Source organism: Anthonomus grandis, chromosome 16, assembly GCF_022605725.1.
Source record: "Anthonomus grandis grandis chromosome 16, icAntGran1.3, whole genome shotgun sequence".
Classification (NCBI taxonomy): domain Eukaryota; kingdom Metazoa; phylum Arthropoda; class Insecta; order Coleoptera; family Curculionidae; genus Anthonomus; species Anthonomus grandis.
In genome coordinates, this window is record NC_065561.1 from 5,260,931 (window position 1) to 5,283,318 (window position 22,388).

The window sequence follows — 22,388 nt, forward strand, 5'->3', positions numbered from 1 at the left end:
TGATTTCACAATCACTATTTAGTTCGATTAGATAGGTGCCATTTAAAGGTATATTGTCTTTATTTCCGTCACAATTCTGGATAGCAACAACTGCACTTGGCACTACTACAATGTATTTATTTAATTCAATTCTGCGAATGTCTATATCTGGAATCTTCATGGGAATCTGGCTGCAACTGGAGGTGTTTTTATCGTACTGTAACAGCTTTACTTCGCATGGAGCTAGGTTGTCATTTTTTGTTGTATGGAGGTCCAGGCATAAGTATTCTTGGTTGTAGACCTCTTTGCAAGCGTCATTAACAAGTACGTAATTTTGCTCATTTAAAAGAAGGTATTTGGAACTCGGAATAATTGTTTTAAAGGTATTTGATAGAGGAGTAGGAAGGGAATATAAGTGATAATAATTGTATTTATTCTCTTCGACAATTGGAATTTCTAAAATAAACGTAACTTGATTTTCTTTTGTGTAGCTTTTGATTTCTATGATTTTTTCGTAAATTAAAATATTCTCTACAATGCTCGGAAAAGGAAATTTTTTATTGACTAGATGTTGTTCTACACTTCTAATTTCATTCAGTAATGTTTTTGGATCAATAATTGCATTGTGAAAGGTATTTATTTTGGAGAAGGTTATTTCTACTTCAATTCTTTCTAGAATATCATATATTATTTGAAGAGAAGATATTAATTGAGATATAATGGTTTGAGAATGTAGAAAATGATAAGTTATTAGGTTTTCATTATGAGTTTCTAAAATAAAACGTTGTAATTCTTTTATTTGATCACCTAATATTATTTGATTTCGTTCTAATGTTTTTGTAGTATTTTAAAAGTTTAGTATTGATTTTTCAAAAAGAGTTATTTGATCTTTTACAAGAGTTTTGATATTTTGTTGATTATTTCTTAGAGCTTCAATGGCTTGATTAAAACGTTCAGCGTCATTTTGATCTAAATTGCCTGTTATTGATTTTATAATTGATCCAAGACCATCTATTAATCCTCTTTTTGACTTTCTATTAAAATGTGGATTTATTTGAAAAATTTGAGATTGTATTTTATTTATAAGAATTTCTACAATGTGGTAAGTGTTATAAAATTCTGTTCCTAAGTTATGTTTGTGAGTATTATTCGTAATTACTTCTTTTATGAGTGTGTAGTAAACTTGTAATGACTTAAATTGTTTAGTTATGTTATTAATGTCGTATATTTGTATAAAAGTCCATGAGTCTATTTTGTTTTGAGCATTACCCAATTTTAAAGGGAGTATACCAGGATTGGAATTTAGATTGTGGATGATTGGTGTTTTTATTCCTGCTGCGATGCTGCAGAGGGTTGATCTGTAACAACAGGGGGCTTTTTAAGTTCTTTTATATGAATCGTTTCATTTTTATTATTAGTAGATATTTCAACGCAATTTTTGTCTAAAATTCTAGTAATTTTATAGGGACCTAAAAATTTGTTGTCTTTTTTATTTCTACCTTTGGGATTTTTTTTAAATACTGTTTGTCCTAATTTAAAAATTTCGTTATTACTACCGTATATATTATGTTTAGCTATTATATTTTCTTTTCCGGAATGCAGTTTTTCTGAAACTTCGTTATAAACGTGGGACATTATGTTTTTATGGGTTTCTGTGTAATCACTATAAAAGGTATGGGGCAAAAATATTTCATTAGGGTTTCTTGATAGGGAATGACCAAAAGTTAATTCAAATGGAGTATAATTGGTGGCACTATGAATGGAACTATTATATCCTATTATAGCATAGTCCATTATATTTTTTTGTTCATTAGGGAAAAGTTCTAGTAATATTCTTAAGTGTTCGATAATCGTAGAGTGAAGTCTTTCTACAATACCGTTAGACTCATGATGATTTAGTGTCGTGAAGTGCACATTTATTTTGTGTAATTTTAATAATTCTTTTACCGTGTCATTACTAAATTCAGTTCCATTGTCGGATATTATTTGTTGTGGAACGCCAAAGCATGTAAAATATTTTATTAAAGCATCAGCAATATGGATGGCTGATTTTCCATCTATACATAAAGCTTGGGCAAATTTCGTAAATGCATCTATAATAGTTAGATAATTTTTATTATTAAAAGTAAATGTGTCTATATGTACAATTTCAAATGGTCGCGAAGCTGTTTGCGTCAGCATTAATGGTACGTACGGTGTTTTTCGGGCGTATTTTGAGCGTTGACATATTTCACAAGAATTAATATATGTACTTACAGATGTTTTCATATTTTTCCAATAATAGTTTCTCTTAAGATATTCAAGGGTTTCGTTAATACCGCGATGGTTAGTTTTACCTTCATGATGGTTTTTAATTAACATGATTTGTTCCTCTAAGTTTTTAATGGTATTAACACGTTTTGTACATCTAATTATCTTGGGACCTTTTTCAGAAAAAATATTTAAGATAAACTTTACAAAAATCTATGTATAATTGGTCTGTATGAAAATAAATGCAGTATACATTTTTCGTGTCAGTATTTTCTTTTAAGAAATCAAAAATTATTTTTTCATTATCCGTAGGAGGAATTTTTATTGTTGTTATTTTATGGTTTTCATAAGTATCACGAGATATGTGTATCTGAGGGTAAATATTAGGCATAACGATAATTTGATTCACCTTATTATTAATAATTTCATCGTATATTTTAATTCCGTCATTTGTCGTAAAGTTAGCGGTAGAATGCTGAGTAGACGAGTGTGAAGTTCCGGGTTTGTTTATTATGTCTGGTGGTTTTAATTGGATGTCAGATATTATGTTTATTTTCTTTCGGATGTTAATATTTTCATTACGTTTCGGAGGATTTGTTTGTTGTTGCGATTCTATTAAAGGATTTTGATAGTTTTGTAAGGTTTGTAAGTTTTGGGAAACATTTCGAATAGTATCTAATATTTCTTGATCTATGTCACCTGGATTATTTTCGATAGATGCTGTTTCTAAGGCGTTTAAATTAATCCTAGAAAGACAATCGGCGTTTGTATTAAATTTTCCTTTTTTATAAACTATATTATAGTCAAATTCCTCGAGTTTTAATCTCCATCGAACAAGTTTTGAATTTGGTTCTTTAAGACTGAAAAGATAGGTCAAAGGACGATGATCTGTATAAATTTTAAATTTTCTACCAAAGAGATAGGGTCTGAAGTGTTTACAAGACCAAACAATGGCTAAGAGTTCTTTCTCTATAGTAGAATAACGACATTCGGTTTCATTAAGTGTTCTGGATGCATAAGCTATAGGTTTATCGTGTGGAATAGTACCTTGTGAAAGAATAGCTCCTAAAGCATAATCGCTAGCATCAGTGGTCAGAATAAACGGTTTGGAAAAATCGGGGTACATTAATATGGGATCATTAGTTAAAATTTGCTTGCAGGTATTAAAACAATCAATAAATTCTTTATCATGAATGACTTTACCATTCTTTTTAAGACATTTAGTCATTGGCTTGACTATTTTAGCAAAATCTCGGATAAATCTACGATAATATCCAAGTAAACCTAAAAAACTTTTGATATCTTTCGGTGACTGGGGAATTGGAAATCTTTTAATGGCAGAGATTTTGTCGGGGTTTGGTTTTACTCCTTGGGGTGTGATAATATGGCCTAAGTATTGAACTGTGGTATAAAGAAATTCGGATTTATCTAATTGAAGTTTAAAGTTACTTTTTCTTAAACGATCAAAAATTGATTTTAGTCTTGAAATGTGTTCTTCTAGAGAGGTGGAAAAAATAATAATGTCGTCTAAACATATTTCATGCTGAAGGCCTCGAAGTATGTTATCCATTACGCGTTGAAAGGTTGCCGGGGCGTTTTTTAAACCAAAGGGCATGCGTTTAAACTCGTAATGTCCACTTTCGGTACTAAAGGCTGTCTTAGGGATATCTGAATTATCGACTTCGATTTGGTGGAATCCACTCGCAAGATCAAGGGTAGTGAAATAGTTAGCTTTACCTAGTTTATCTAAAATGTCAGTTATGTTGGGTAGAGGGTATTTATTGTCGTTTGTTTTTTCATTTAGTTTCCTAAAATCAATTACAAGTCTCCATTTTTTCTTTTTTGAGGCATCCATTTTTTTTGGCACGACCCAAATGGGGCTGGACCAGGGTGAGTTACTATCTTGGATAATACCTTGTTTTAACATGTTATTAATTTGATCTTTTACTTCCTGTCTATGGACTTCAGGTAATCTATAAGATTTTGTAAATATCGGGGATTCGTCGGTAAGTTGTATCTGATGTCTTATTTCGTTTGTAAAACTAAGAGGGATTTTATCACAATAGAAAATATCTCTATATTCGAAACACAATTTTCTTAATGCGTCTTTCTCTTCTTTATTACAATGGTCTAATCTAAGGTTCTTTAAATTTTCTTTTAGATAGTTATCATGTTCAAGAGTTGGGTTAAAATCTACTTCCATTTTTTCAATAAAATTTACGTCAATTAAATTTAATGGTTCTGTTTCAAAAGGTTCTTGAATATTTATTTTTATTGGAATTTCATTTGAATTTATTAGAGAGGTTATAGCAAAATTATCTTTTATATTGACTAAGGCTTTTGGCATTTCTAAACCTTGTTGAAAAGAAAAATAGTTTAATATTCCTATACCATTTCTTTGTGTTACAGGAATTTTTATGATCTTTTGTACTCTGGGTTCAATAGTTATCGAATAACTATTTATTTTATTATCACTTTTTTCAGTTAGTTGGTCGGAATTTTCAGGTTCAAAAATAATTTTTATTGTTGAATATGGTGTCTCTAATTCTTTAGTGTTCATGTTAATATTAGCATTTAATTGTTTTAATAAATCAATGCCTATTAAACCATCGAATTTTTCGCTAAATTTAAACAAAAAGAATTTGTGATATTCTTTTAAATTGAAAATTTTAAAAATGGGTATTTCGGCTACTTCATTGTGGTAGGTTATATTATGTGCTGTTTGAATATGAAAGTTTTCTTTATATATAAATTTTCGATAAAATTTGTGAGCTATTTCTGGGTCTATTAAAGATTTTGTGCTGCCTGTGTCAATTAAAAAATTTGCATTAATCTGTGGTATAAAAATATACGGGAGATTTGCTTTGATTGCATTTAAATTTATTATTAGGTCAGGTTCGGTCGAGAGACATTGTTGCAAAAATTTTCTTTATCGTCTAAATCGTTTTGATTTGGGTTACTGGGTAAAATAACGGGTTCATTGACATTTGCTGAGTCAGTGTCTGTTGGGAATGTATCAAAATTTTTATTTTGTTCCGTCACAGCATAAGGCATATTTGGATAAGGATTATCATATACAGGGTATGAATAATTTCAGTATAATCATAGTAAGATTCAAATTCTTCGTTATCATATGGTAATTGTGGGTTGGAATACATATAATTATTATCAGAATAATAATCATTATTTCTATATGGGTTTTCAAATTGCATGTTGTTAATAATATGTTGGTGATATAATTCGTATCTAGGTCTTTTATTCGGATTAGGTTTTAGATGTGTATTGCCAGATGATGTGTCCATCGGTTCTGGTTTATCTCTTTGAGGTTGATTATTATTTTGAAATTGTTGAGGTCTTTGCAAGAAGTATTGTCGGTTTTGTTGATTGGAATGATTGAAAGGACCAAAATTATTAGTTTGTGGTCGTTGTGAAAATTGATTATTATTGTTGGGATATAACCTGAATAGTCGGGATTGGTTTTCTCTATGGAAATGATTTTGTGGTTGAAAATTTTGATGGGGGTTATAATTTGATTGATAAGGTTGTCTTATAGGAGGGAAATTATTATATCTTATGGGTTGTAACATTGGTCTTTGAAAGTTTTGTTGGGAATATATATTATTTCTCATGGGTGTGTGTCTTGGTGTAAGTGTATTTTGTCCTTGTGTATTTAGAGAATTTGATCTATTAGAGCTATACAAAAAGTTTTCTTCTTCTATGACGAATGCCATAGCTTGCTCTAAAGTGTCGGGTGTTCTTAATCGAATAGTAGTTTGTATAGAAGGAGGTAAACCTTTAATAAAAGTTTTAAGGGCTAAATCATCGTAACTACGTTGTCTAATTATTTTTTCTGCATTAGGTATAGTAAGAGTATTTAATTTAGAAATAACAAGACTACGTGTATCTTGGCATTTCATACCAAAATTATATGGACTCTCGTTTTTAGTTGGTCTTAAAGCAATTAAATCTTGGACTAGGCAATCTATGTCGCGCTGATCTCCAAAACAAAGGTTTAAAGAATCTTTTACTTGTTGCCAATCTCTAATTTCTACTCTAGAACCTATCATCATTAAAGCTCTTCCACTAAGTTTTCCTAAAATTGCTCTGAGAATGAAATTATTAAACTGATCATCATTTCTACGGGCAAAATTTTGAATTAGGCTTTCGCAATTACCAATAAAGATAGCAAGTGTGTAGGGATTACCTTCATAATTCGGAATTGCATCAAGATATAATTTAAATAATTGATAGTTAATGGGTGGTTCAACAGCGGCTGCTGCAGCATTATTTGCTTGTGCCATTTTATTTATTTAAATAATTTCAACTTAAACTTAAAATATTTTTCTTAATATTAAAAATTAAAATATATTTTTTCAATATATACGTTTGAAAATTCTCCATATATCGATAAAAAAATACAAATATAAATCACTCAAAATAAATAGATAATTCAATTGGAAAATAAACAATATTACTCACATTATCATGACGATTTGCATTTTATGAGGTTTCTTCTTAATCTAGCTTACGTCTAGGGCTCCTATAGGTTTTGACTCCCAGGATACTGTATTTGTTGCTTCTTCTTGAGGAAACTGCCTCGATCGCTTAGTTTCTACAGCTTGTACAGGTATCTTGTCCCAATTGACCGGTGATCTACGATAGATCAGACGACCGTACTTTTTTGTAAAAACTGTTCGTTTTTTCCGTAAATCGCGTCGCGAAAGAAACTTGGAAAAGGTTAGCCAGTTTCTCGGAAAAATCCTACTATCGACTGCGCCAGTTTTGTGGTTGATCAAGACTGGTTTCTTTTAAAAAAACAACTTTAATATACAGGACGACTTTTTAATGTACAAAGGTTGATACAAGAAAGAGAAGTGTTTACAAAATTAGTTTAAGGTATATTTATAAGTTTAAAAAGGCGTTGGCTACATAAGCATAAAAGTTACTAGCTAAGGTCCGGTTAACATGCTTGGTAAGGGCTACTGGTCACGTAACTTGCGCCTCTCCACATAAGTCTCGGGCACGCATGACTCTGATTGGTGCGACAAAAACAAGTTACGCCGACAAGGCGCGGCGGCTTGATTTTGTCTTTGTCGACCTCGAGTCGTGATCATTTTACTTTCGACCGCTGACCGAGCGTAAGTTAGGTACTGGTTAATTCTGTTGCGTGTTAATAAACAAAACGTGTCTACTTATACCATTAAGCAAAAAACACAAATTAATTAAACGGTATTACTGGGGTGATTCAGCCGCGGATATTGTAGGTAGGTGGATATTGTACAAAGGCAAATTTTGTATATCCAAACGAATCCCTGCCGGTGCCTTTTACGATCACGGCAATCATTGCAAAATTTTATAGGGATGGCCTTAGACCATTGAAAGGCTAGAATTAGTAAACAACAACTTTGTTTGAGTCCAACATGTGCACAGGGGCAAGAGTGGTGTTTTGTTTAGACACATATTTGCCGATTCTCTGTTGTCAAGTCGACACAAATTTCCAACGGAGAAAATTTTTAGCTATATTTAACAACCATTATAACGTTAATTTAACCTATTTGTGTTGTATTTTATAGGAAAATTTAAAATAAAGAGTATCAATACTACAATTAGCCTATTTTAAGAATAAATATAAAATCCAAGTTTTCACAAGTAAGTACCGATACTTTCATAACATCACATCATGGGGTTACCATCATCATAAACGTAGAATAGGGGATCTCATAAACCCAATAAAAACTTGAAAATGTGCGTAAAATACCAACATATTTATATTTTTAAATCTAAATATTTTTTTGAACATATTCATCTATTAATAGGCTATAAAAAATATAAAATTAGAATTTTGTCCGTGGTTTTATTACAGGATTTTATGTTTTTTTTTGTTGTTTTGGCAGAAACAACTATATATACCTATGTACCTATCTATATATAGTTGTTTTTTTAATATACATATTAGGTAGATAGATGAAATTACTAATTTTTTACTGCCTTTGAAGAATTCTTGAAATATATTTAGATATCGATATCTATGTATACAGTTAATTTTGTCTTTCCCTAAATTTTGGTCGATTATTTTTTTTTGTTTTACCTTATTGTAACTTACAATAATATATATAGTAATTGGCACCTCATATTAATTTATTACTGTAATTTTTTTTGCTTTTTGATTAAATATCAAATGCTTATTATAGATTGCCTAAACGCCATGCCCAAAGGGAACAATGGATTTCATTAATGGAAATCAGCTCTACCTCAAAGATAGTTTTTTTAAATATATTTATAGATATATTTATTATTCTAGTATATTTATAGAGTATGGCTATATTTTACCTTAGAATTATTGATAAAGATTTTAATGTTTTTATTTACTACATTGTGTAAGCTAAAAAATTAACCTTTTAAAACTTGTGCTTGGGCTTTATTGTAAAACATACAGCTTCGTCACAAAAAGTATTAGTGTTACTTATATAAGCTTTATTTATACCTAATAATTATTAAATTAGGTATGTGTGTAAAAGTATTTTTTTACTAGAATTTCTGATGCACAGGTTAAAAACATAGCAGCCGATAATTCAGTTAATTTATTAGGTGATTTACCCTTCAAAGCTGCAGGGATAGCTTTCCTGAAGAGTGCAAAAACTTCTTTAGCTTCCAAAATAGTATATAGTACAAACAGTGAAGTTAATATAGACAAGTATGGATAATTAAAATAGATTACCATTCTTGAAACACAAAATTTTGTATAATTACAGATTTGATCATTCATCATTTCATCATCAACAATACCTGCATCTCAGATTAATAGTTCTACAGTAACCTTGGGGTCTAGGTCAACAATTACTATTCCTCATCCAAGCCGTTTTCGTTTAACTGCTACACATTCCCTGACTCTGCCAAGGAAAAGGTAAAAATACACTTAAGATAGACATCAATATAGCACATTTTAAAATTATTGTTTAATTCTTTCTCTAAGTACAAATAAGAGGTTTGATGCCATGTATAATCTTATTCTATATATCTTATTTAAAAGTGATATAGTATTTTATTGTGTTATATTTGTTAAATTAAATGTAAATCATCAAATGTATGATATTACAAAGATTCTTTATAATAACATACATGTTATTGATCAATTGGAATATCATAATACACTTTTTTAATGTTTTCTTTTTAATTTTGGTAATACTATAATTTTATGTACATTATTCTAGGGTAAAACTAAAATGATATCCTGGGGACCTAAGCACTGATGATTCCACCTTTTCAAAAGTTAAAGTCGCCAAATTATGGAAAAAAAATAACAAAAAATTAAAATTTGAAGATTGCAGCAAACAAATTTGCACCAAAGAAATCGAATTAGATGTCAGTTATGTACACAATTATGCCACCCTATATATAATATTTTGCTTATGTATATGTTTACTCAGTTATATTGTATTTCATGCTTTATTTGCATTATTTAGTCTATATAATCACTTGTAATATTTAATTAATAAGTAAAGTAATTGTAATATTAAGTTAAGGTCATCTTCGTTCTTACTTAGAGTACACTGTATCGCGGCTTGTTAAAATAAAAGTTTTTTAAAACGTTATTAACGTGATAGGAAACATAACTGGCGCAGTCGGGTAGGATCAGGGCAGTTTTCAACGTGAGTTTTAACTCTTCGGTCCTGATACGAACGTGGAAGCTGAAATAAAACCTTATCAGAATCGCTCTGAGACGAGAGATCAGTGGAAACACCATTTGGCAGCACGTACACAGCACCTTAGAAACGCGGGAATTCATCTGATTGGAAAAAGGTAAGTGCCAATTTCCTTTCAAACCCTTTCCCTTACTTTGGATTGAGCGAGTGGAAAGTTACTTTTAAGATTATTGTTATTTTAAAAAAAATATTGAAACATATATTTGAAAAACTTATTTTGGATTTATCTTTACCAATTGAACATTATTGAAATTACCATTGAACTTTCTTTTGAGCAAATCCTATTGGTATATACTCTCTCTTTATCGTAAAGAAAGAAAGATTCAAATAATTTATTAGTATAATTAATTTTAGAATTGAGTTTATGTTATTTAATTAATAACATTATTTTTATTTTTACTTTATGAGTGAATCAAACGTTGACGCATTAGCTGAAGAATTTTTTAGAACTCTTAAATTACAACAACAAAATTCGCATTTAGAAACAATCACTGAACAATCCGAATTATCTAATACAATGACTACTACACGATCAAATTCTATAAATTACAGTCTTCTAAAAATGTATGTTGATACAATTCACCCTTACAATGATGATTCTAATTCTCTTAACAATTTCATTTCTGCCGCAGATTTTCTATTCGAAACATATGATAGCCAAGAAGATCCTATTTTAAAAAATTATCTGATTAGAACTATTAGAATGAAATTAATTGACCGATTGCCGTATGGAATTATTATCCTGGGTAGATATTAGAAATGCTTTATTAGACTATTTTGGCGATAAACGTAGTATAGAATGCCTTAAACAAGATTTGTTTGTAGCTATCCCAAATAAGAATGAACAACCGTTAGATTTTGCAAAAAGATTACAAGTATTGCGTAGCGCTTTAGCTCAAAAAATTAATAGTTTTGATGATAATCTTATGACAGCTGAAACAAAACTTATTCATCTTAGACAATACGATACTATATGCCTAAGAACATTTATAAGAGGATTAAACAACCCCTTACAAAGTATTATCCGATTAAAAAACCCAGATTGCATAGAAACTGCAATGACAATGATATCAGAGGAAGAAAACTTCCATTATACACAAAATTTATACAAACCATTTATACCGATAAACCATAATAAACAATCAAGATTAATGCACAAACCACCAACATATTAACAAAATAACTCGCAACACAAACAATATAATAACAATATACAATATCCAAATCAAAATAATTTTAGAACCCCAAATAATAATTTTAATCAACAACATAACTATAGACAGAATTTTATTCCACCTCAATTTCAATCAAGAAGATTTCCTCGGAATTTCAATCAAAATTTAAATTTTCAACGAGGTCCAGTTCCAATACAACCTAGGCCAATGCCTCAGAGACCTCTTCCAACCAATCAACAAGTTTTCGGTACCCAAAAGAATATTTTCAAACCCACAGGTCGAACACCCCTTGATAAACCTAAGCCAATGTCAACCAGAATATCTTATACAATGCCAACAAATTCTAACATTCGCCCCAATAATCATTTTAGGTCATCTGGCCCAAGAAATTTCATTTCACAAGAACTTTTCCAAATGGAAAATAAAAATCCAGAAGAAAATGTCACAACCAATTACCACCCAGTGAAGATAATGATGATTATTATGGAAATAATACTGAAAATCCTTATGAAATAAATTCTTACCAAATAAATAGAAATAACCCCTGTAGATCAAATGATTAATTTGGAATATGAACCAGAATATTCCTATGATGTGAATACATTCCCTATTCCAGACCAACAAGTAGAAAATGAAAATTTTCATATTACCAACCCTTCGAAAACCCTAACATAACATACGAAGTGAATACACAAGTCACTAATAGCCTCCCTTACATCAAAATTCAAAACCCACCAATTAAACTATTAATAGATACTGGCTGTTACCCATCAATATTACGACCCTCCATAGCTGAAAAATATTTTCCTGACAAAATCTATCAATTTTCATCGATATTAAAAACCGGAGTTGGAGAAAAAGAAGTCTACAAAGCCAGATTCCAGCTTTTACAGAATTGCAAACAAAAGATTCGATCGATTTCATACACTATGATTTTCATAACTATTATGATGGTATTTTAAGCCTTCGAGAATTAACTAAATTTATGTTTAACATTGACCTATATCATAAAAGGCTGATAAAGTCAGACGGTATTACAACCTTGTCATTTAGATATCGCGAGCCTGACTCAACATTTAAAATCACGGTCAACGTCCACGAAATTCTAAGCACAAAGGTACCCGTAACAACACATGATACTATTGACATAATTATACCTCAGGTAAAACAATAAATAACTCTTACTTTAAATATTACTGTTGAATTAATGAGTCCAATTGACTGTAAAATTTTACCAGATTACCATAAAGATAATTTCGAATTTTTTCACCTAGACAATTTAATTAATTCAAACCCAGAAATATCCCATAATAATTATACTACATCTAACAAAAATCTTGATATTACCCAATTTATAAGACATGATCATCTTAATAAAGAGAAAAAGTCAAAAGTGTTTAAATTAATCAGAGAATTCTCAGATATTTTTCATAAAGAAACAGAAAAACTATCATTTACAAACAAAATCAAAGCACACGATGAAATCCCAATACACTCAAAATCATACAGATACCCTTTCATACACAAGGAAGAAGCTCAAAAGCAAATCAACAAAATGCTGAAAGATGGAATTATAAGACCTAGCCAAAGTCCATGGAGTAGTCCAATATGGATAGTAAGTAAAAAACCTGACGCAAGTGAAAAACAAAAATGGAGAATTGTCAATGAATACAGAGGAGTCAATTCTAAAACAATCGATGACAGATACTCTCTGCCAAACATCAATGATATATTAGACAAACTAGGATGATGTACATACTTTTCCACAATCGATTTATCATCAGGATTCCACCAAATAGAAATGGCATCAAACTCTATTGAGAAAACAGCGTTTACAGTGGAAAATGGCCATTATGAATACGTAAGAATGCCATTCGGATTAAAAAATGCACCAGCCACCTTTCAGAGAATCATGGACAATGTACTGAAAGATATTCAAGGAAAAACTTGTTTAGTCTACATGGATGACATTATTGTCTTTTCAGCAAGCTTAGAAGAGCACATAAAAAACTTGCACCATGTTTTCCAAAGATTACGAACGGTGAAATTGAAAATTCAACTTGATAAATCTGAATTCCTAAGAACAGAAGTTGAATTCGTGGGACATGTGATAACTAAAAACGGAGTTAAGCCGAACCCTAGAAAAATAGACGCGATCCAGATATTCCCGATCCCGAGAACACCAAAGGAAATAAAATCATTCCTAGGACTCTTAGGTTACTACAGACGCTTTATAAACGGATTTGCGAAATTAACAAAACCATTTACGAAATGTCTAAAGAATGGAGCAGTAATCAAACACACCCCTGAATTTGTAAAAATGTAATGTAAAAATTTGCTATGTAACGATCCTATACTACAATGCCCAGACTTTAGAAAACCCTTCATCTTAACCACAGATGCCTCAAATATAGCAACAGGAGCCATATTAAGTCAAGGAAAAATAGGACAAGATCTTCCAATTGCATACGCATCTAGAACCTTAAACCAAGCTGAATGTAATTATTCGACGATAGAAAAGGAACTTTAGCCATAGTATGGGCTACAAAACATTTCAGACCTTACCTATTTGGCAGAAAATTTATAATCGTCACAGACCATAAACCCCTACAATACCTCTTCAACCTAAAAGAGCCAAACTCTAGATTGGTACGATGGAGATTAAAATTTGAAGAATTCGATTATGAAGTTCAATATAAAAAAGGAACCCAGAATACAAATGCTGATGCTCTATCCAGAATAGAGATTAACATGATAGAAAATGATTCTATACTTGGAAGCCCTGGAGACAACTCTGAAGAAATTGATCAATACATTGCAAATGAAAACGCTACTCTAGACGATTTAGATTAACTACCAGTCCTATTTAACCCTGCTTTAGATCTAGAACCAAAATCGAATAAAATCAAAATTCTTTCCGTTATACAAATTTTACCCCCTCGCGACCAACGTCCACAAAATGGAGATACGATCCACTCAGCAGTAGATGACCCAATATTAAATATACCTATAACAGAAAATTGTTTAAATACGGTGAAATTGAAAATTCACACAACCATCAAGTTCTAATTACTCACAATACAAATAAACAATATTGTGCCTTTAAAACAAAACATTTTGAGAACAAAATTAGATTAGTCAAAACTTTGACTAGTAACTATGTAAACGAAATTGTATACTTTTTCCGAGAATATATCGATCCTAAAATTGTACACTGCATGTATGATGAACAATCTGGAATTGACAATTTAGGAAATAAAATAGGAATAATCTTATCTAAAACATTTAAACATAACTCTTGCAAATTATTAATCTCCAATACATTCTTAAACGATATAGTAAACGTAGAAATGTAAACGAATTTAATAAAGAACCATCACGAGAAAACTTGCCACCGAGGTATTAATGAATATATGATGCCACTGAAAAAATTATATTACTGGCCCAATATGAAATTAGACCTCACCCAGTATATAAACATTGTGACATATGTCAACAAGCTAAGTATGACCGCGATCCTCCAAAAATAGAATTTTCATTAACACTCATACCTAGAGAACCTCTAGAATCCATCCACATGGACACTTTCCAAATTTCTAACGTAAAATTCCTAACTACAATAGATGTTTTTTCACGTTACGCCCAAGCTTACCCTTTAGAACCTAGTTGCAACGCAATTACAGTTCTAGATAATTTAGCAATTTTTATAAGTCATCATGGACTACAATCATCAGATTACCTGTGATAATGGCACAGAATTTAAAACTTCCCTATTAACTGATTTTTGTAAACTTCACAAAATAAAAATTCATTTCACTACTACTGGAAATTCAAATAGCAATAGTCCTATTGAAAGAGTCCATTCAACCTTAATTGACCACATTAGAGTTTTAAAACTTAAATTTCCAAATGCGACAATGAAACAACTAATGATATATGCGATTAAAGGTTACAACCTCTCTGTACAGTGTTACTAAACAAAAGCCCTTTGATGTCTTAAATGGACGTCCAAACGCTTTAGACTCTTTTGACCTAACCGATGAGATTATATTAAACAATATGTTAACGATCGCAAAGACCGATTAAAAATTATTTATGACAAAATGTATAATAAATCTCTCAATACGAAATTACGTTTAAATGAAAAACAAAATAAAAATAAAGAAACCCCTATAGATATCCCATCAGGATCAAAAATCTATGTAACAGATAAATCCGCTTCGAGAACTAAAGATAAAGCGCGTAAGAAAATAGAATACGTTCAAGAAGATATCGGCAATAAAATCATTACTAAAAACAAGAATGTTGTACATAAATCGATGATACAAAAACCTAAAAAACACTTTCTTTTCCCTAGAAACAATGAACCTCCTGACACTTCAGAAGAGCTTCGCAGTTCTCCTACAAGTATTATCGACAACAGTGATAGCGATCCTATCATAACTCCAATCAAATCCCCTTTATTCCCATTTCATCTAGGAAAGGCGAGAATTATTGAAAGTAAACATACTTTCCTTCATTATGTAGAAATTAAACCATTAGTTATAGAACTTACTAAACTAGAAGATAATTTTAGAATGTTATTTGCCGCTTGTAATGAAACAAATATTATTAACGCTTTGCTTTTACATCATATTAACACATTAGATATGCTTAAACATGCTAGCTACTTTATTAAAGAAATTAAAACTAAACTTAATAAAATTAAACCACATAGCCGTGAAAAACGAGGCTTAGTAAATATATTAGGTAAAACGTCAAAATGGCTTTTTGCTACATTAGACTCTGATGATGGAGAAAGATATGACAAAGCAATTGAAGAATTACGCTGTAGTCAAAATACATATAAAAAAGAAATAAATATGCAAATATCATTAACAAAAGATCTAATTAATAGTTACAATAACACTATATATACACAAAGTAAAAATCAAAACTCGTTAAAAAATCATGTCGACCTTTTCAAAAAGCAAATCAATAAAACAATTAATGATCTTTCTATATATTTAAAATTTCAAAATACTATAAGACAATTAATTATAAATTGCCAGAGTTTTATTGCCTTTCTAGATAATTTAGAAGATGCGATAATGTTTGCTAAACTCAATACCTGACATAGTACCGTAGTTTCAGCTATCCAACTAGAACAAATAATTTTAAATCTAACTACCCTTTACGGTGAGGAAAGACTAATATCATTTAGCAACTTAAATTATTATTATCAATTAACAGGACTTCAAGTAAGTTTTTCAAAGGATAAAATAATTTTGGCAATTCATTTTCCTATATTTATAAATGAAGCTTTCGAACTTTTCCACTTGTTTGCTATTCCAACGAACCAAGCCATTATATTTCCCAAACTTCCTTACCTTATAATTGGCACTAATCTACACCAATATCAATAAGAGGCCTGCCCATTGATTGAAGACCTATACGTCTGTCAAAATACCCTAGGACCCCAAGTGGATGACTGTACTACGTCCTTCATAAGAAAAGCAGAAAACCTAAAATGCAAGCTGCTTAAAGTTAACTAACTAAGTAAGTAACTACCCATAAATCAACAATATGTTCTAGCTATTCCTACTAGCACCAAAATAAAAGCACAACAAACGTGCCAAAACAAGCAAATATTCTTTATTGATACACCTAGTTTAATAGAAATACCATTTAAATGCGGTATAAGCTTGCTAGGATCACAATTCTGGAATCAAGTGGATATCCTGAGATCCAACCCTTTTCATCTACCGGATGTAACATTCAATAACTTGGAAATGCAGCTGCCAGAAGAAACAATCCAACTAGATTCAATCGGCTTCAACCACATCAGATCGTTAGCAGAACATTCCAATATGTTGAAAACCCTTCCAGAGGAAGAAGAAAGAATCCACCCTGCAGCCTGGAGCTTTAGTATAACTCTTGGAACCATACTAGCCATATGCTGTATATTCTTCGCTATCTACAAACTTATCAAAAGGAAAAGGTCTACTGAAGAGGAACTAGAATTTCAAGACAAAGAAGAAGCTGAAGAAAAAGATGCTACTCCTGGTATCTCGAAAAACAACACACCATCCCTGTTGTTTTCGACTTAGGCGGGAGGAGTTATGTACACAATTATGCCACCCTATATATAATATTTTGCTTATGTATACTCAGTTATATTGTATTTCATGCTTTATTTGCATTATTTAGTCTATATAATCACTTGTAATATTAAGTTAAGGTAATCTTCGTTCTTGCTTAGAGTACACTGTATCGCGGCTTGTCAAAATAAAAGTTTTTTAAAACGTTATTAACGTGATAGGAAACATAACGTGTCTCGAATTAGAAGTCATTATTAAAATACTTAAGAAATCATAACATGATTTTCAAAAAAGCCCAACATACTACATATTTTATTTGACTTGTAAAATTACTTGTTTGTATATTTCTACTAATAAACTATCTAATATAATCTATTGTACATAGCCTTTATTCTTAGGTAAGCTTTGTTTTTTAGTTTAAATTAATATGATATAATTGGTATTAGGTATTATATAGGTCAGTGTTAAATATTTTAAAACCATTGTACAGGCTAAATACTCATAATAAAAATCTTATAAGCTATAAAAAACCTGCAACTCCTTCACAATTTGAACATCCTTTTAGTTTTAACTCTTTCCGCTGAAGCAATACTGTCCCTTTCAAAAAGTCAGCAACATAGAAGTAGAGTTTTGTCTAATATAACAATAACAATAAAATTTTGCAAAATGTTAAAAATTAGAGAAAAGAGAAATCTATAATATTATATTAATAAAATATTTAATTTCCATAAAAGTGCTTTGAAAAAATGAAATGAAAATGCTGTCTTTAATTAGGACCTTCCTCTAATAAAATCCGTTAAAAAAACACATAAATATCTCATAAATGGTAATATTACTTAAACTCAAACTCTGTAATAATTAATAAATATTTATCATGTAAATATTTGTTGACGACGTCACTGGTAGGAGTGCTTGTATCGGTGGCATCAACAATGTGATAGAGTGGCGTTGCAATGCCATTACCGTTTTCTCTATGTAAAAAAATGCTTGATATTTTATCAAAGGGGAGCAGTAGTATTGTTGTGCCTTCGGGAACAACTGAAAATTTTTATGATGTTGTAAGAAAGAAAGAAAGAAAATATGCTATATTACGTAAGAATAATCTTGTGTACAAGCACCCTACAAGCTAAAAAAATGAAACAAAAATACAATTTTAAAAATTGACAAAACAATGACCAAATTTAAACACAAGAAGACAAAACTTTTTGAACTTACTTGAATTAAAGATAACTAAATAAAACAATCAATTACTAAATAAAGGTAAAGTTGTTGACAAAACTAGAGACGAAAAAAGGAAAAAAAACTTTTCAACATGTCCAAGGTTAAAAACTATCATTAAAAAGGTCATCCAGGTTATAATATGCCTTAGCCCATAAAAGCGACTTTAATTCTCTTTTAAATTTCTTAACATCCGATATATGTCTAACACAAAGAGGAACATGATTGTAAATTTTTTTACTTATGTAAATTAATGAGTTTTTGGTAAGGGAAGACGTAGGAATAGGTAGGGGAACATCATTTATACGACGAGTCAAATGGCCAGTGTCAGAGGGTAGTTTGGGAATTTTGTGAATAAGAGCAGCTGTTTCTAAGATAAAGAGTGAAAAAAGACGTAGGATTTTTTCAGAAATTATATTATAAAGTGATTTTTGCTATTTCTATATAGGCATTTGGCATCATTGCATCAGAGATGTTGCAAACAAACAAACCTACCCATAGTTCCACGGCATGCGACTTCTAGCCTTTCAATGTTCTAAGGGGATGGCTGTGTGCAAGATTGTAGTAAATGCCATCATAATGTCGAAGAGCCACCTATTCGACAGTTGGGGCCAGAAAGGGAACTTCGAGAATGTGCTGTTTGCATTGTGACTGAGGTTAACTTTTCTTGTAACAGTATCCAAATTTCTGATGAGCTTAATATTCCGCCGCGAACTGTGCGAGGTATTTTAAAGCAAAATAAAAGTGCTATAAATTGTGAACTACTCAACAAATTTTTGATGAGGATCAGGTGAAACGGATGGAAGGGGCGAACATAAATCCTACATTATTTATAGAAAATATTTTATTCATTGACGAGTCGTCTTTTCCTATTTATGGTCGTCACAATAGAAAATAAACACATGAGTATCAAGAATTTAACGCTGACACATTTTTATTTTGTTTTTATGGCATTGACGAACTTGTGATACATTAGCAAAACTAAATATCTACGAAATAAATAGTTCTCATCGTAACAAGCGTGGCTTAATGAACCTTGTAGGAAGTGGTATCAAATTTTTTACAGGAAATCTTAATAAGAATAACCTAGAGATCATTAACCATAACATACAAATAATTAAACATAATTGCTCAAGCTCCCTTGCATGGAATACTTTAAAAAAATATCAGGAACTTAAATATTATTGAACAAAATACTAACCATATTTGATCTGAATTTTCTAAACTAAAAACTAAAGTAGATTTAATACTAATCTTGAAAAAACAATTAATTCAAATAACTCTTCTAAATCAGTTCTGTTTTACCTATTTTTTCCTTTGTACATCTCGAAATACTAGATCTAAAACTATTTAGTTTAAGAGATATACAAGAAATTTAGGAATATTTAGAAATTTATTATCCGAAGAATGTATTGTGGAATTTAAAACATTTGTCAAAACTTACTCTAATTTGTAAAACAGGGCTTCAGATTATAAATAGTTACAGATATGGAAATATTAATAGTTAAGATACTTATTTTGAAAAATATTGTTTGTAATTTAAGTTTAGTGTACCCTATCCCAAATCATGAGTTAAACATTTTATTGACTTCTAGCAAATATTATTGTAATAATTTATGATATATATTTTGCAAAGAAATGAATTCAAAATGGGTCTGCTCCAATCCTATTGCTGATAGCCGCATCTTGTCCCAAAATTATCAATATGCCAAAGTCCAAAACAATTGTCAAGTGAATACTCCCTGACAACTGCATGAATTTGCTTTTAGTTCCAGAAACTCACCCATGAAGATTGCAATTTGATACAAAGCCAATGTGATATCATAATTAGCAAACACAAATACTGTTTAGCATCAAATAATATTTCTATTTCAACTCGCAAAGCCATAAAAACCACTTGAATTTCAAGACAATTCTCCCCAACATCATATTATATCTTATTCTGTTTCAGATTTCATTTTTATTATACTGTTATGTGTCCTAGCATTTATTACATATTTTTGGCAGAAACAACGTCATTAGAAAGCAATCCTCCTGAAAATTGTGCAAAAACTAATCAACGAGGACGTTGAAAAATCTAAAGGTGAAGGAGTAATGATACAAAACCATTAATTACCTTAAAAATCTGCTGACTTTAAATTTGTATTAGTATTTAAGCAACCATTCGTTAGATTTCTGTAGCATTTAATATAGTGTCAAAGTTGCTGCTGTTCATATTATTTGGTCACCCTAATTTTAGTGCGTTTTAAATAAAATTTAATTTTTTAGTTGTGTACCAAGGACATAACTAGCATGTATGATAATTATACTGGTACGGATAGTAGGTTGTGTAATAACGAATAATCAAGTTGGAATAATAAGGAAATTAAGTAGGTTAGAGATATAGTTAAATATAAAATATTTAAATTAATTTAAGTCCCCTCAAGCAAAATTCAATGCAAATAGCATAGTAATAGCTATAAAAAAAAACAGAAAAATATAAAATTATACAATTTCTTACAAAAATAAACCTGTTTGTTATTATTTAAAAGCCCATTAAATTGGTAAAGAGAATAAATAAATAATTCTAGTACTATCATAGCAGCATGGACGCACCATGTATGTCATGAGACTATGCTTTTTAAAAATCCGTATGTTATTATATAAAACATACGGATAAACTAATCAGTTACTATATTTACCTAATCGACTAAAAAATAAAGGTAATAAATAAATAAGTGATGTTTATTACAATTTATTGCAATTATTTCCTAATTAGTTACAAATGATTTTGACCGGCAATTTTTGATATGTATGTAAACAAATCACCCACCGCCCATCGAATCGGCACCGACCGACGACTACCGCTTCGTATTCTCGAAGAGGAAAAAACTGCCGGGAGAACCGATGATCTGCGACTATTTTAGTATATCACTGATTAATTAGCAATAGTGGACGGTTGTTTAGTTTGGCTGTTAGTTAGTTTGTCTGTTTGTTTATATGATGTCTAGTGAGCTTCTGATCGAAAGCGTCAGAGTAGATACATTTTTATATGATCCGAAAGATCGTCACATAAGTTTTGAGAACATCTTTTTTAATTAGGTACATATCTATGAATTTACTTAAATAGGTACCATTTTATGTGTCTGCATTTTCTCCTACATCTTAGTTTAGATAATATACAGGGTGTCCCAAAAGTCGACGATCAAACTTAAAGGGGAGAAGGAGGAGGTCATTTTGAATTAAAATAACTATATATGTTATTATCCAGTTGTTGACAGTTAAAAAGTTACTTAATATTTTGTACTTTTTATTAAAATTGAATGCTGGCAACAATTAAAAAGTTATGCAATATAAACGGATTATTCTACTGATTTGTTTTTAGTCATGTTTAATTCTTAGGAGTGTCCTTTTAATTTTAAAATAGTTTCAAAAACTCTAATGTCTTCTAGTCAAGAAAAATATGATCTTAAAAACAAGTTTTGTTTTCAAAAAATATGAATAATTTTTTTTTATGGATGCTGATTCAATGAAATTAACCTCTAAAAAACTGACCCGTCCTTAGAAAATCTTAAGAAATTAATGTACAACTCGCCCATATCAAAATGGCCTTTGACGTGCGGGAAGAAAGAGTGAGAGAGTCAGTGTGCGATGAAAACAGAAAATGATAAACCAACGGCCTAAAATGGGCTTTCGAGGATTTTGCCACTTCGCACCGAAATTTCACTGGCCATTTCGATATTTTCGAGCTGTAGTTTCATAACATAATTAAAGATTGAATACAGATTTGTCTTACCCAATTTCTAATGGAAAATACTTTATTTGTACCATTGCCACATTTTTTTAAAAATACAAGAAATTGTAATAATATTTTTTTTTATTTAATTATTAATAAGGTATTAACTACATTAAATGTTCAAAATTTCTGCCGCCTACCCTTACACATAATCTACATCGTCGAATAAAATTTCTTTTTAACCGTTGGAATCCCTGCTGGTTGCTAT